Raw genomic sequence first — 15,644 nt, 5'->3', positions numbered from 1 at the left:
TACGACAAAAACTGGATGCACTTCGTGTACAAAACGGACAATCTCTCTCGAAGTATGAGTGTTTCGAACGAGAACTCATCTCTTACAAAGGGATTTCAGTTTTTTGAACTTATTTGAACTCCAAACTTTTTGTGTATTCAAAATGCACCATTCAAAGGCGCATCACAAAATTTCAACAATTTCTGACTTCATTTGGTATTCTTCGTGCATTTACTTATTTTGTTTTGAGCTAGTTGATCCTGAAATTGAAAAGCACTACAAATGAACTCTGAAAATGTTGAAAGTTGGAATGCTATCATCATTTGACCCACATAGCATGTGTTAAAAAGTTGAGATGGCTACGACAAAAACTGGATGCACTTCGTGTATAAAACGGACAATCTCTCTCGAAGTATCAGGGTTTCGAACGAGAACTCATCTCTTACAAAGGGATTTCATTTTTTTGAACTTATTTGAACTCCATACTTCTTGTGTGTTCAAAATTCACCATTCAAAGGCACATCACAAAATTTCAACAATTTCTGACTTCATTTGGTATATTTCGTGCATTTACTTATTTTTTGAGCTAGTTGACCCTGAAATTGAAAAGCACTACAAATGGACTCTGAAAATGTTGAAAGTTGGCATGCTATCATCATTTCACCCACATAGCATGTGTTAAAAAGTTGAGAGGGCTACGACAAAAACTGGATGCACTTCGTGTACAAAACGGACAATCTCTCTCGAAGTATCAGCGTTTCGAACGAGAACTCGTCTCTTACAAAGGTTTATTAAAATTCTTTTTGCATATTTGGGAATTTGACAAAACTATGAAAATGAAAAGTGTTTGAAATTTAGTACATTCCATACATGCATTACATAAAAGGTTTAATACATTATTACATTATTGCACCAATATTCCTATCTATTATTTCTGTTTTCTTCTCGGTCGTAGCCATGGAGAATCTTCATCATTCAGTAGGATGCTTGGGTCAGTTTTCACTTTGAAGGGCGGAATTTCATGAAACTTATTATAATCTTCTGACATGTCTGTCTTGTCATCTACTACCACAATGTTTCTTTTCCCTGAAAGAACTATGTGGCGTTTTGGCTCATCGGACGATATCTTCTTTTGTTGATTTCTTTTTCTCGTTTTTGTAGACATGTCCTTCACATAGAAAACCTGAGCGACATCATTGGCTAGGACAAATGGTTCGTCCATGTACGCAAGATTGTTGAGATCCACTGTTGTCATGTCGTACTTTTGGTCTACAACTACCCCGCCTCCTGTCAGCTTCACCCATTTGCACCAAAACAAAGGGATCTTAAAAGTAGGTCCATAGTCAAGTTCCCATATCTCCTCTATGTACCCGTAATATGTTTCCAAACAGTGCCCATTCTCGTCTGTTGCATCAAAGCGGACACCACTATTTTGGTTGGTGCTCGTTTTATCTTAGGAAACCGTGTAAAATGTATTCCCATTTATCTCATACCCTTGGAAAGTACATATAGTCGAAGATGGTGGCCTGGCCAAACAGTACAGCTGATCTCCAACGGTGTCGTCATTCATGAGATGTGTCTGCAACCAACTGCCGAAAGTCTTCTCGTGTTCCCCTTTAATCCAAGAGTCAGCCTTCCCCGGGTTTTCGGAGCGTAGAATATTCTTGTGTCTCACGATATATGGAGCCACCACGGTGAAATTGTGTAGAACTGTGTAGTGTGTTTGAGAGAAAGAATGCCCGTCCATACATACTTTTTCTTTCCTTCCTGGTGTGCCTTTTCCTGTCAGCCTACCTTCATACTGAGATTCAGGAACACCAATCGGTTTAAGGTCAGGAAGAAAGTCCACACAAAACTCAATGACCTCCTCTGTTCCATAGCCCTTGGAGATGCTTCCTTCTGGCCTAGCACGGTTACGAACATATTTCTTTAAGACTCCCATGAACCTCTCGAAGGGGAACATATTGTGTAGAAACAAAGGACCGAGAATTCTAATCTCTTCGACTAGGTGAACTAGGAGGTGTGTCATTATATTGAAGAAGGATGGCGGGAACAACAACTCAAAGCTGACCAAACATTGGACCACATCAATCTGTAACCCTGATAGACTTTCTCGATCGATTACCTTCTGAGAAATTGCATTGAGGAATGCACATACCTTCACAATTGCCAGGCGAACATTTTCCGGTAGAATTCCCCTCAATGCAACTGGAAGCAATTGCGTCATAAGCACGTGACAGTCATGAGACTTTAGGTTTTGGAATTTTTCGTCTTTCATATTTACGATTCCCTTTATATTCGACGAGAAGCCAGTCGGGACCTTGATACTGAAAAGGACTTCAAAGAAGATTTCCTTCTCTTCCTTAGTAAGAGCGTAGCTGGCACGCCCTTGAAACTACCCTGGATGCATGACATCTCTTCCTTTATGACGTTCCTGGTCCTCCCGTGCTTCCGGTGTATCTTTTGACTTCCCATACAAGCCCAGGAAGCCTAGAATATTCACGCAGAGATTCTTCGTCAGGTGCATCACGTCGATTGCCGAGCGGACCTCATGGACTTCCCAGTAGGGTAGCTCCCAAAATATAGATTTCTTCTTCCACATGGGTACGCACTTATCAGGGCCGTTAGGAACAGGTTGGCTGCGAGGACCCTTTCCAAAGATTACTTTTAAATCTTTGACCATATCAAATACTTCAGCACCAGTACGGATGACAGGATTCCCCGGGGTTCTGCCTTGCCATTGAAATGCTTGCCTTTTTTATTTAAGGGATGCTTGGGCGGAAGAAAACGACGATTGTACGGGTACACATTCTTCCTACATTTGTCCAGATATATACTTTCTGTCTGATCCAAACAGTGCGTGCATGCATTGTATCCCTTGTTTGACTGTCCTGAAATGTTACTAAGAGCAGGCCAATCATTGATGGTTACGAAAAGCAACGCTCGAAGGTCAAATTCCTCTTGTTTGTGCTCATCCCACACGCGTACACCTGGTTCGGCCCTCAGCTGTAAAAGTTCATCAACTAATGGCCTTAGGTACACATCAATATCGTTGCTGGGTTGCTTTGGACCTTGGATAAGCATTGGCATCATAATGAACTTCCGCTTCATGCACAACCAAGGAGGAAGGTTGTAGATACATAGAGTAACGAGCCAGGTGCTGTGACTGCAACTCTGCTCCCCAAAAGGATTCATGCCATCTGTACTCAGACCTAACCATAAGTTCCTTGCGTCAGCTGCAAATCTCGGGAACTCTCTCTCGATTTTTCTCCACTGCCGACCATCAGCGGTGTGCCTCAACTTATCGTCTTTCATACGATCTTCCATGTGCCATTGCAACAACTTCACATGATCTTTATTTCTAAACAGACGTTTCAACCATGGTATTATAGGAGCATACCACATCACCTTGGCAGGAACCCTCTTCCTGGGTGGCTCGCCCTCAATATCACCAGGTTCATCTTCTCTGATCTTATACCGCAATGCAGTGCATACCGGGCATTTATCCATATTCTCGTACTTCTCACCGCGGTAGAGGATGCAGTCATTAGGGCATGCATGTATCTTCTGCACGTCTAATCCTAGAGGGCAGACAAGCTTCTTTGCTTCGTACGTGCTGGCGGGCAATTCGTTCTTTCTTGGAAGCATCTTCATCAGTACCAACAACTTTTTGAATGACGAGTCGGTCACACCGGTCTCTGCCTTCCACTTCAGCAATTCCAGTGTGCTACCCAGCTTCTTCTGGCCATCTTCACAAGTTGGGTACAACAATTTGTTGTGGTCCTGTAACATCTGCTCGAACTGCAACCTCTCCTTTTCTGTGTCGCAACCTCGCCGTGCATCAGAAATGACCCGGCCAAGATCATCAGCGGGCTCATCTGGTTCCCGTTCTTCATCCTGATCTTCTTCTTCATTGTCTTCCATTGCGGTATCAGCATACTCAGGGAACATAGATCGGTACTTGTCATCATCGTTCTCTTCTTCTTCATCGTCGTCTTCCATCATAACCCCTCTTTCTCCGTGCTTGGTCCAAACATTATAGCCCGACATAAAACCGGACCGAAGCAGGTGGCTCTGAATGACTCTTGAGGAAGTGTAATCCTTCTCATTCTGACATTCAACACATGGAAAAAACATAAAGCCACCACCATGCTTGTTCGCATCGGCTGCATCTCGAAAAGAATGCACGCCCTCTCTGTAAGCGGATGTGCGTCGATCACCGTACATCCATGGATGGCTCATCTGCGTTATACGACAGTATATCAAATAAAATCACGATCCTAAAAATTAGTACCGCACGGTCTAAACGAGGAAATATAGTTGCTAACATTTTAGAATAAGTAGAAATAAAGAGGAAGAGGTTTAAGCGTGGCTCAGGCATCTCATATCGTAGTTGTGTTCGGTGAACTGAAGCGGCATCGCTCTAACACACATTTCAACAAACACCTCTAGTGCATAAAAAAAATGGAGAGCTAGCGCACACCCACACTCTTTCATCCAAGAAAAATGCAAGGAAGAGGGGAGAGGGGGGCTGTGCTATATATAGGCAGAGGACTTTAGTCCCGGTTTGAAAGATGGCGCACATGCGGGCTGCACACTGCGTAGCCCTTTAGTCCCGGTTTGGGACACAAACCAGGACTAAAGGCTCCTTATGGGCCGGGACTAAAGCCTCGTGGGAGGCATTGCGATTTGGGGCGACGTGGCCGGGCCTTTAGTCCCGGCCCAGAGGCAGGCCGGGACTAAAGGGTCCAGGCCAAAGGCCCGTTTTCCACTAGTTATATAGAAATGACAAAGCGGCAACAGTAAAGCCATACCAGACCGAAACTATGCCTATGTCGACGGAGAAGATGGACCGATTCAGGGATTATGCTACCACCCATGTCGGGTAAAAACCTCACTGGCCATCCATTCCAATCACACACCGTCTTGAACATCAATTGATACTACCTACAAAGCCAATGCGTACAATAGTAAATAACCTGAATAGGAGAAGAGATTCTGTCATTAAAATCACAATCATTTTGACATAGACAAAGCAACCATAGACCATAGTAAGGCAGATGTTCCCACCAGTAGTAGTGTATTGAACGTATTTGATATTTCATCAAGTCAGTGGCCATATATATTGACAACCTTTGTTGATGGATACAAATTTTACCTATTTGGACGACTGGCCATGTAGAGCAGGCAAACTTGCATTAAAAAGAATATTTGATTATCTCGTCATGAATACATACTTCTTGCTTTCTTTCCAGTTGTGTCGAGCGAGGTTGTCTTTAGTTAGCACAACTACTCTCCAAAGATATCACATGAAACTATTTACTTTAGTGACATCTTTGATTTCCAGTTTTGTTTATTGTTATCCAGTGAAATTTTTTGTATGAGAGTGCGCGGTACATAGAGTAAACTATGAAGGATCCAGATGTGGCAAGATTCACCAAAACACATTCCTTCATTGTGTCAAGTTAATAGAATCCAAATGAAATAGAAAATGTTGCCATGGCACAAGGCGGGGGGCAATCAAATCTCTCCTAAATGATATATCTGCAAGGAAGGGCTCATCACGAGTGGAAGAGTATCATTCTTATCGCGTACAAACACAGTACAAGGATGAGTTTGCAATTCGCCCACACGCGTCCATGCACGTTGATTCTGTTTTGAATGTATCTTAAAGGATTTGTTAAAATTTCAGTGCCACGTAGGCATCATCGTGTGTGGGCATTGGAGAATTCGCCCACACGACCCACAACACGCGGCTGCCAGTTGCGCCGTGTGGGCGAAGCAGTTTCTGCCCACACAGGGACCACCTGGTCCATGCGTGTGGGCGAACTATTCTTCACTCACATGACGCTCGTACGTTGCTAGATGGCAACTACAGTTGCGCGTATGTGAGAACTATGTAAACACATATGGCAACTATGATTCTTTGCTAGATGGCAACTGTAGTTGAGCGTTTCTGGCAACCAGGTAAACACACATGGCAACTACGATCTACCATACATGGCAACTATGATTGGACTTCATGCAACAAGTAGGTAAACACACATCGAAACTAATAACTAAAGTGCCATCCCACGGGTATCTATATTTAACCAAAACAGAAAGAGTTGCCATGCTTTTACAACTACATTTACCATCTCGGGTAACTAGAGTTGTCATCCTTGAGGGTAACTAAAATGTCATCCTGCAGATAACTAACATAGCTGCGTCAGGATGTGTGGGCAGATTTGCTTCGTGCCACACGTGTGGGTGATGATGAGTAGTACTCCCTCCGTCTCGATGTATAGGTCATCTTAGGTTGTGCATCGCGACCAAGACGAAGAGGAAAAAGAGAGAAGTTAATATTGATTTGTTAATTAATACCATTGCATGCAATGAATTGACCAGTGCATGTCGTGCTAATTAGTCTTAAGTCATCAAAAACATACATTGCCCCATATTTCTTATTGGTGATTCCTTTAATCATGTGAGAAAACAAAAAACGGGGTGACAGTTAATGCACCTTGCCTAAGTGTTCTGAGATTATTTGATTTTCGTAAGATAACTTATAAAACGAGACGAAGGGAATACTATTTGAACGGGTGGTATGAAGTAGCTGCACGCACATATGTGGGCAATTTTATTGTTCGCCCACACACAGCCCGTGTGGGCTGCCTCCTCCATACGCCTCACATGATATGTGAACGGATGTCTAGTATGCCACGTATGTGGTGAATGTCGGGATCCCAAAACAAACTATCAACTAGAACTAAAAAGAACACCCTTACGCAAGCAACAACTCAAGAGCTATCTGAATTTACCAACACGGCGCTTTACCAACCGAGCTATTCTCTGTTCCTGATGGAGGAAACTACTGGTCCAACATGACATAAATGATCGGAAGCTGCACCACGTCAACCAATGGACGATAACATATAATCGAATAACAAACGATCGGAGTTGCACCACATCAACTAATCGAAGACAGCATAATCGAAGAACAAACAATCGACTCAAGACCTAAAAGAGAACACCCATCAACAAACAACAACTCAAGAACTGTGTGAATTTACTAACACGGCGCTTTACCACCTGAGCTATTCTCAGTTCCTGGTGGAGAATGCTCTACTACTGGTCCAATGTAACATAAGCGATCGGCAGCTTCACCACATCAACCACCTCATTCCCCATGGCCGTCTTGAACAATTCTCGATAGTTCATATCACCAAGATCTTGGCTAACGCCAGTGCTCTGCACGAGGAGCATGTCATCGCACCGCATGTACGGCGGAGCCGCCTCCTTCGCCCGTAGCATCACGACGACATAACGCCTGGAGCACGGCGGGATGGTCCCTTGGCTTGGCCGCACAATGTAATTGTTCTCATTGATCAATATGTTGAATGCGATGAAGCCACCCGTCTTGTTGGTCAGCTGCAGGCAGCACGACGCCTCCTTCCTTAGCTCAAAGAGGAACCGCACCTCCATGGTTGGATCCACCGAGAGAATGTTCGTGTCACAGCTTCGCTGCAAAGGGAAAGAAGAAGTGGTAAATTAGTGTGGCCAGTTAGAGAAAACATCGTTAAGCAGATACAAATTCAACATAATTTTGACAAACAGATGATTGCAAAAGATTAAAGAAAAGTTGCAGGGACCATGCAAAACAGAGGATTGCAAAAGATTAAGGAAAAGTTGCAGGGACCTTGCAAAGCAGAGGAGTGGCTCCCATGTCTTCCCAGTGGTGAAACGTACCTGGACAGTTTTTGACACATCAGGAGCTAGTGAAATTGTTTTAAGCTTAGCTTCTAGTTCCTCCAGTTCATGGACGATCTGCTGGATGCATGGTCTTTTGCTTCGGTCCATGTCCACACACTTTACTGCAACCTCAACACATGAAGTCACTCCTAGTATGTCTATTTCTTGCGAGGAATATCCAGGCTTTGCCTGCAACTTCTTCATCCAGTTTTCTCTTACCTGCATCCATAATTGGGGCATAAAGATACAAGAAAGTTTGCAAAGCTAAAAATAGAGCTAACATACGTATCGAAAGATATGTATATGGGTTATTGGCATAAGAAGAGAATACTTTTCTTACACGCTCAATAAACTGTTCGGGCCTACGCAAAAAAAAAAAAAAAAAAAAAAAAAAAAAAAAAACTGTTCGGGAGACGTTTCAGAACGACGATAGTAGCTCTTCTCCCCGGCCAACATTTTTATAATTATGACGCCCAAACTGAACACGTCAAACTTCTTTGAAATCAAGCCACTGTCAACGTACTCCTGTGGCATGAATCCCTGGATTGATATGGCTAATTGGTCAAAGACATACTCCCTCTGTTCCTAAATATAAGTCTTTTAAGAGATTTTATTAAGGGACTACATACGGAGCAAAATGAGTGAATCTGTACTCTAAAGTATGTCTATATACATCCGTACGTAGTCCTCTAGTGAAACCTCTAAAAAGACTTATATTTAGGAACGGAGGGAGTACATGGGAAATAATTTAGAATAAATAAATGCCATGGAGTGCGATCGATCTACTTACAGCGTTCCATCACGCATCTCTGTTTGTCGTGTTTTTGTTGAAGCAACGAGCCTTGACAAACCAAGGTCTCCAATTTTGGGTGTCATACTTTCATCCAGCAAAATATTACCAGGCTTTAAATCCAGATGGAAAATAGGTTTTCCCTGCGAGGTGTGAAGGTGATGTAGTTCCTCACTGGTCCCATTAATAATCTTGAAACATGTTGGCCACTCAAGCCCACAAGATTCATCTGCAATTAGTAGTAGCAAAAAACACATCTGAAATGAAGTATTGAATCATTCATCTTTGAGAAAGGGTTTCCCTCCGTTTTGTATTACAAAGCAACCAACCGAACCATTCAGGAATAGGTGCTCGGGCGGAAGCAGCACAGTCATGTCCAAAAAAAACGAGAGAGAAAGAGCAAAAGAAATAAATGGCGACAACGGCGGATCAACAAAAAAGAAGAAGCCTTGTGACCGCTGCATCCACCGGGGATCCTCCACTAGGCTCCAAGACTCTGAAGCGCCGGCACCAATTAACACCTTCAAAAAAGGATCGCGATGATGACGACGCTGCTGCCAAGGATTTCCCCCGGTACACGACGAGGCGAGAGGAAGGGTAGCCCTCGACGCCCTCCCGGAAGGTCAGGTGGCACCCACAGGCGCCACCGCGCCGGTGTCGGCCATGCCGACAGGGGTTTCCCCTGATCCCAACCCGCACCTCGGGCACTCCGGAGCCTGCCACCAAACCAACCCCCACGCCGTCTCACCACGACACCGTGAAGTGAGGACATCACGACGATGATTCGGAGCCGGGACTAGGGCAACAACACCGTAGGCACGCGGGAGGGCTCAACCTCCACCGTCAGCGACAATAACCGTCTGGCGCAATAGCAGGAGCACACCAGGCCCGTGGTCCCACAGGCCCGGCCGAGCCCTCATAGGCCCGTAAAGCTCCCGCCCTCACGCTGTTGCAGGTACACCGTGGGTGCCGCCGCCCCACATCCGAGCTGCTCCTCCTCCTCACCACACAGTAGACAACGAGGCATGCCGGGGGCGGCCCTCTAGGACCCAGATGGGGCCCGCCGAGCCCATATCTGGGCGGGGGTGCGACGCCGGCCACCCTGCACCACCGCGCCGCCCCGCCGCCAAGGAGCGGTGCCAACACCACACCTGCCGCCGGCCGCCGCCGCAGCGCCGCCGGACCACAACCAAACCGGGCTGCACCGCCGCCGCCTCCCTGCCCCGGGAAGGGAGCACGCGCACGGGGGGACAAGAAGGCCCGCTGCCGCCGCCAGCGCCGGGGGAGACGGGGGAGGAGGGAGCCCGCGGGAGAGGAGCTCGAACCCCGCCCCGGCCACCTCCCGGGGAGGCGGCGCGAGGGAGGATCTGGACGGGGGAAGGAGGTGGACAGAAGGGGACGGGGCGGGGGCTAGGCCGGCGGCGGAAGTGAAGGAGGGGAACCCTAGTCGCCTCGTGTGTCTCCTCTCGCACACTTGCTTTCTTTCTCGGAACAAGTTCTCTCGCCTTGAATCATTCATGGAGCTCGCTACGTAGCGGCGCCGCACGGCTGCCTTCCCGTGCGGCGGCTGGCTGATCAATGTGCAAATCGCGTTTAAGGGCATGTTTTTGGATTAAAAAATTATATAAATACGGCTCTTAGGTTCAGGAATGTACTAACGGCAAAAACGTGTACTCTTGGATGCATCTCAATGACGAAAAATGAGCATTTTGACAACGCATGCATGCAAAACGTTTTGGAGTCCTAGTCAACATCTTATGCATATTTATTGTCAATCTTAAAAATGTTTTATCTCACAAATTAATGATTTGATTGGAGATTCGCCTTCACGGTTAGGTTCGTCTCGACAAAACCTTCAAAATAAGATCCCTTATTGACACGTTTCGTTGATTTTTTTTCGTCGTTCCTAGTTGCCACATTTATGTCATCATAGTTGTCATCTTACGGATGTACAGTTGTCACAAAAATTATACATAGTTACCATGACAATAATTTTATACTTTTTAAGTATTACAATGTTCTGTGAAGCTAAAAAATGGGTATTAAAGCACTAATAACAAAAAAGCTAATGCTTGAATCAGCACAAGTATAATGAACCAAGTTTTTTACTCATTCATGAATGTGATAACCAAGTTAATTTAATGTCAGAACTATATAACAAATAATATGACAAGTAAGTCATAATAATCTGACAAGTACCGACGAAAGCAAAAATTATCGAAACATGTTAACATGGGATCTAGTTTTAAAGATCTCGTCGTGATAAAGTCAGTGGTGAAAGCGGATCATTAATTGGTATAACAGTTTGAAAGATAAATTATTTTTAAAATACAAATAGCTAGTATAACACATGCGCGCGACCGCTGCACGGGAGAGCATGTGTGCGTACGAAGCTCATTAGATTTTCCCATCATTCATCTTGATAGGCAAACTAATATAGTACGTAGGCAAGCTAATATAGTATGTAGACAATTGTCAACCATACATGTTCTAAGATTTTTTTTTTGGGGAGTGGGGACTATTTGAGTCCTATCAAGATGAAGCAACTACCAAAGAGATAACCTTCAGTCCATTGCATACAGAATACTTATATCCACACTAATACTCCCTCCAACCCGAATTACTTGTCACAAAAATGGACGTATCTACGGCTAAAAATATTACTAGATAAATCATTTCCTGCGACAAGTAATTTGGGAGAGAGGGAGTAGTGTTACCTTGAATGTGTTTATCGAGGCTTCCGCCGTGCATATATTCGAAGCAGAGCACTCGCTCCATCTCTTTAGCGCGGATAAGCTCCCCCTTGTGCTTCATGTATTTGTTCCGAGACTCGTGGCAGTAGCCAATTAGCCGCACAACATTTTGGTGGCGTATATTAAGAAGGTTACGAAACTCGCTGTCGAATTGCTTGTCGTTGAGACCGTGCAATTGATGCAGCCTCTTCACGGCAATCTCTTGCCCATCATGCGTCGCCTGATGAAATCAATCACTTGTCATGGCACAGATCCTCCAGTTCATTACGTTATACTACTATGTGAGAAGGTAGAGATAGAAGATATGAGAATTAGTGGATCATACCCTGTAAACAACTCCGTACCCACCGCTTCCGACTCTCCGGTCATCTGCCAAGTTGTTTGTGATGTCTTGGAGCACCTCGAGTTTGATGAAATCCATGCTGCGTCTATCTCCCACCCAACAGGCTTACTGGAGGATCCTCTTCTTCTTCCTGAGAAACAGACCTCTTGGGAGGCGAGCAGGTGGAGAGGAAGGGGCAAGCACCCACAAGAGCAAGAAAAACAGAGGAAGGAGAGGGTTGTTGCTGGGGAAGAAGATGGCTGCTGGACCGTCGGATCTTGATTTTAGCCGACAGTGGAGGAGGGCGATTTGACTGGAACCAAAAAAAAACATTCAGGCGGCCATGGAGGGAAAATCCTATTCTTAACATGATTTTAGCCGACCGATCGCTAGAGTGAACTAGTGGATACAACTTTTTGTAGAACCTACCTATAGGTATGTAGGAAAAAGCAACGGATTAAGCAAGATAGATGATGGGGTCGTAGCACTGACCTCAGTGTAGCTGGAGAATTGAAGGAATGAACGGAAGACGATGATGGAGCAGGGTTGCTTTGCTTGCTCGTCGGCGGCGAAGGTGGGGTGCAGGAGGAGGATCCCATCCATCCAGCGAAAGCTTGTAACCTTTAATGGAGAGCGTAGAGTACGTACCTGCAGGTAACGCGCGCGCAAGATGCACCATCTTGCAGTCAGGTAAACGCGTTGCTTGTTGCACAGACAGACAAGAGAGAGCAAAGCAAACGACGTTGACTTGACTCCAGTCTCTTTTAGGGCATCTCCAACAGGTTGTTGGTTAGCTTGTTGGTAAAATATGCCATGTCATCAGCCAACGCCTTAACATACAACTACTTCAATCGATTGTATCTAGTTTGATCAATAAGATGCGAGGTAATAAATAATGTGCTCTCTCATTCTACATTGGAGCTTGTGCAAGTGTGTTGGTTAATTTACATACAACCTTGTTCTCTTTCCTTATTTATTGCATGACACATCATCAAAAATTCTATGTGTCAAAATTACCAACAAATATCTTACAACCATTGGAGATGCCCTTATACTACTCCCTCCGTAAACTAATATAAGAGCATTTAGATCACTATTTTAATAATCTAAATGCTTTTATATTAGTTTACAGAGGGAGTACTATACTACTTTTTCTTCTCCGCGGGGAATCTCTTGTACTCCGCGATGCCGACATCTCTATCTTCTCTGCGAGGAGGAAACGCGTTTCTCCCGCGTGCAAAGGAAGATATCAGCATGTTTTTATCTGATTCAAGTTTATTTATTAATCCCTCCGTTCTTAAATATAAATCTTTTTAGAGATTTCATTCACTAAGGACTGCATGCATACAGATGTAGACATATTTGTCTACAACCGAAGCTCTCGATCGAGGGCTCGTGTCCGTGGACCACAATTGTCTCCCACCAAAAGAACATGTCGTGAACAAGTGGTTGCTTTGCTCCCTTCAAAACAATTGGTTAATTATTTGTTAGAGTATCTATAACCAAACGCCCCCAAACGATTCTTCATACGTCTATGAAAGTGTCCGGTCAATGATCAGACAAGGAAAAAATAATTCAACCAAAATTCTCGTATATCAATCCTATATGTCTGGTTTGTTCGTGAACCCTTATATTAAGGACAAATATAGGAAGGATATGAGGACCCGTGGAAGCGTCCGGATGTGTCCGGTCAGTCCGCCATGTATGACATGTTCCCATCCCGGATCATCTTTTCTTTTTTTATTCATTATTTTCTTTCCCACTCTTCTTCTCCACCAATCACGTGTGAATGATCGGTCATATGAGAAAGAAAATAAGGAGCGTGGTTGCGTGAACGGACAAATAAGGGACATGCCTATTGGTATAAACGCATGAAGAAACTCCATGTAGATGGATTGTTTAGACTCGCTTAATTTTGAATCACTTGAGACATGCAAAAACCAGGCCACGTGGGCAAGATGACTAAATGCCTCGTTTCCAATGAGATGGAACGAGTAAGTGACTTGTTGGAAATAATACATTTTAATGTATGCGGTCCAATGAGTGCTGAGGCACGCAGTGGATATCGCTATGTTCTTACTTCACAGATGATTTGAGTAGATACTGGTATATTTACTTGATGAAACACAAGTCTGAATTATTGAAAGGTTCAAATAATTTAAGAGTAAAGTTGAAGATCGTCACGACAAGAGGATAAAATCTCTACGATATGATTGTAGAGATGAATATCTGAGTTGCGAGATTGGTACACACATTTAAGAGAATGTGGTAATTGTTTCACAACTAATGCTACCTGGAACACCATGGTGTGATGGTGTGTCCGAACGTCATAGCCGCGCCCTATTGGATATGGTGCATACTATGATGTCTCTTGTCGAATTACCACTATCATTTTTGGGTTAGGCATTAGAGACAACCGCATTCACTTTAAATAGGGCACCACGTAATTCGATTGATATGACACCGTATGAACTATGGTTTGGAGAAACCTAAGCCGTCGTTTCTTAAAAGTTTGGGGCTGCGACCCTTATGTGAAAAAGTTTCAGCCTGATGAGCTCGAACCCAAAGCGGATAAATGAATCTTCATAAGATACCCAAAACAGTTGGGAATACCTCCTATCTCAGATCCGAAAGCAAAGTGTTTGTTTCCAAAAATGGGTCCTTTCTTGAAAAAAAGTTTCTCTCGAAAGAATTGAGTGGGAGGATGGTGGAAACCATATGAGGATATTGAACCGTCACTTCAACCAGTATGTAGCAGGGCGCGGGAAGTTTTTCCTGTGGCGCCTACACCAATTGAAGTGGAAGCTGATGATAGTGATCATGAAGCTTCGGATCAAGTTACTACAAACCTCGTAGGTTGACTAGGTCACGTATTGCTCCAGAGTGGTATGGTAACCCTGCCTTGGAGGTCATGTTGTTGGACAACAATGAATCTACGAGCTATGAAGAAGCGATGGTGGGCCTGGATTCAGACAAATGGATGGAGGCCATGAAATTCGAGAGAGTATCCATGTATGAAAACAAAGTGTGGACTTTGGAAGAATTACTTGATGGTTGTAAGACCGTTAAGTATAGGTAGATCTTTAAAGGAAAGACATACGATGATGATGAAAAGTCACCATTAAGAAAGCTCGACTTGTCGCAAAGATGTTTCCGACAAGTTCAAAGAGTTGACTATGACGAGACTTCCTCACTCGTAGCGATGCTAAAAGCCTATTGGAATTATATTAGCAGTTGCTGCATTATTTATGAAATCTTGCAGATAGGATGTCAAAACATTGTTTCCTCGATGGTTTCCTTGAGGAAAGGTTGTCTGTGATACAACCAGAAGGTTTTGTCGATCCTAAGGATGCTAACAAGTATGCAAGCTCCAGCAATCCTTCTATGGACTGGAGCAAGCATCTCGGAGTTTGAATATACACTTTGATGAGATGATCAAAGCTTTTGGGTTTATACAACGTTTATGAGAAACTTGTATTTCCAAACAAGTGAGTGGGAGCACTATAGAATTTCTAATTAGTATATGTGATTGACATGTTTTTGATCGGAAATGATAGATGTAGAATTTCAGGAAAGCATATAGGGTTGTTTGAAAAGTGTTTTTCAAAGGAAAACCCTAGATTGAGCTACTTGAACATTGAGCATCAAGATCTATAGAGATAGATCAAAACGCTTAATAGAATTTTCAAATGAATACACACCGTGACAAGATTTTGAAGGAGTTCAATATAGATCAGTGAAAGAAGAAGTTCTTGGCTGCGTTGTAAAAGTGTGAAATTTGAGTAAGACCCGAAGCCCGACCACGACAGAATAAAGAGAAAGGACGAAGGTCGTCCCCTATGCCTTAGTCATAGGCTCTATAGTATGCCATGCTGTGTACCGCACCTGATGAGTGCCTTGCCATGAGTTTGTCAACGGGTACAAGAGTGATCCAGGGATGGATCACCGGACAGCGATCAAAGTTATCCTTAGTAACTAGTGAACTAAGGAATATTTTCTCTATTATGGAGGTGATAAAAGAGTTCGTCGTAAAGGGTTAGGTCAATGCAAGCTTTGACACTAATTCTGA

At 44.0% G+C, this 15,644-nt stretch overlaps 1 pseudogene across 1 annotated transcript; it reads right to left on the bottom strand.

Moving 5' to 3' along the window:
* Positions 1–6,874: 6,874 nt before the first annotated feature.
* LOC123424356 lies at positions 6,875–12,285 on the bottom strand (annotated as a pseudogene). The gene is made up of 8 exons (XR_006621669.1): positions 12,068–12,285; positions 11,579–11,888; positions 11,218–11,473; positions 8,497–8,729; positions 8,126–8,250; positions 8,051–8,072; positions 7,708–7,929; positions 6,875–7,482 (listed from the first exon to the last, which is right to left on the bottom strand). The product of XR_006621669.1 is annotated as a putative receptor-like protein kinase At4g00960 (transcript).
* Positions 12,286–15,644: the final 3,359 nt, after the last annotated feature.

This window comes from Hordeum vulgare, chromosome 2H, assembly GCF_904849725.1.
Source record: "Hordeum vulgare subsp. vulgare chromosome 2H, MorexV3_pseudomolecules_assembly, whole genome shotgun sequence".
NCBI classification, from domain to species: Eukaryota; Viridiplantae; Streptophyta; class Magnoliopsida; order Poales; family Poaceae; genus Hordeum; species Hordeum vulgare.
The sequence above is the reverse complement of the archived record's forward strand: the minus strand, read 5'-3'. Positions and strand labels throughout refer to the sequence as shown.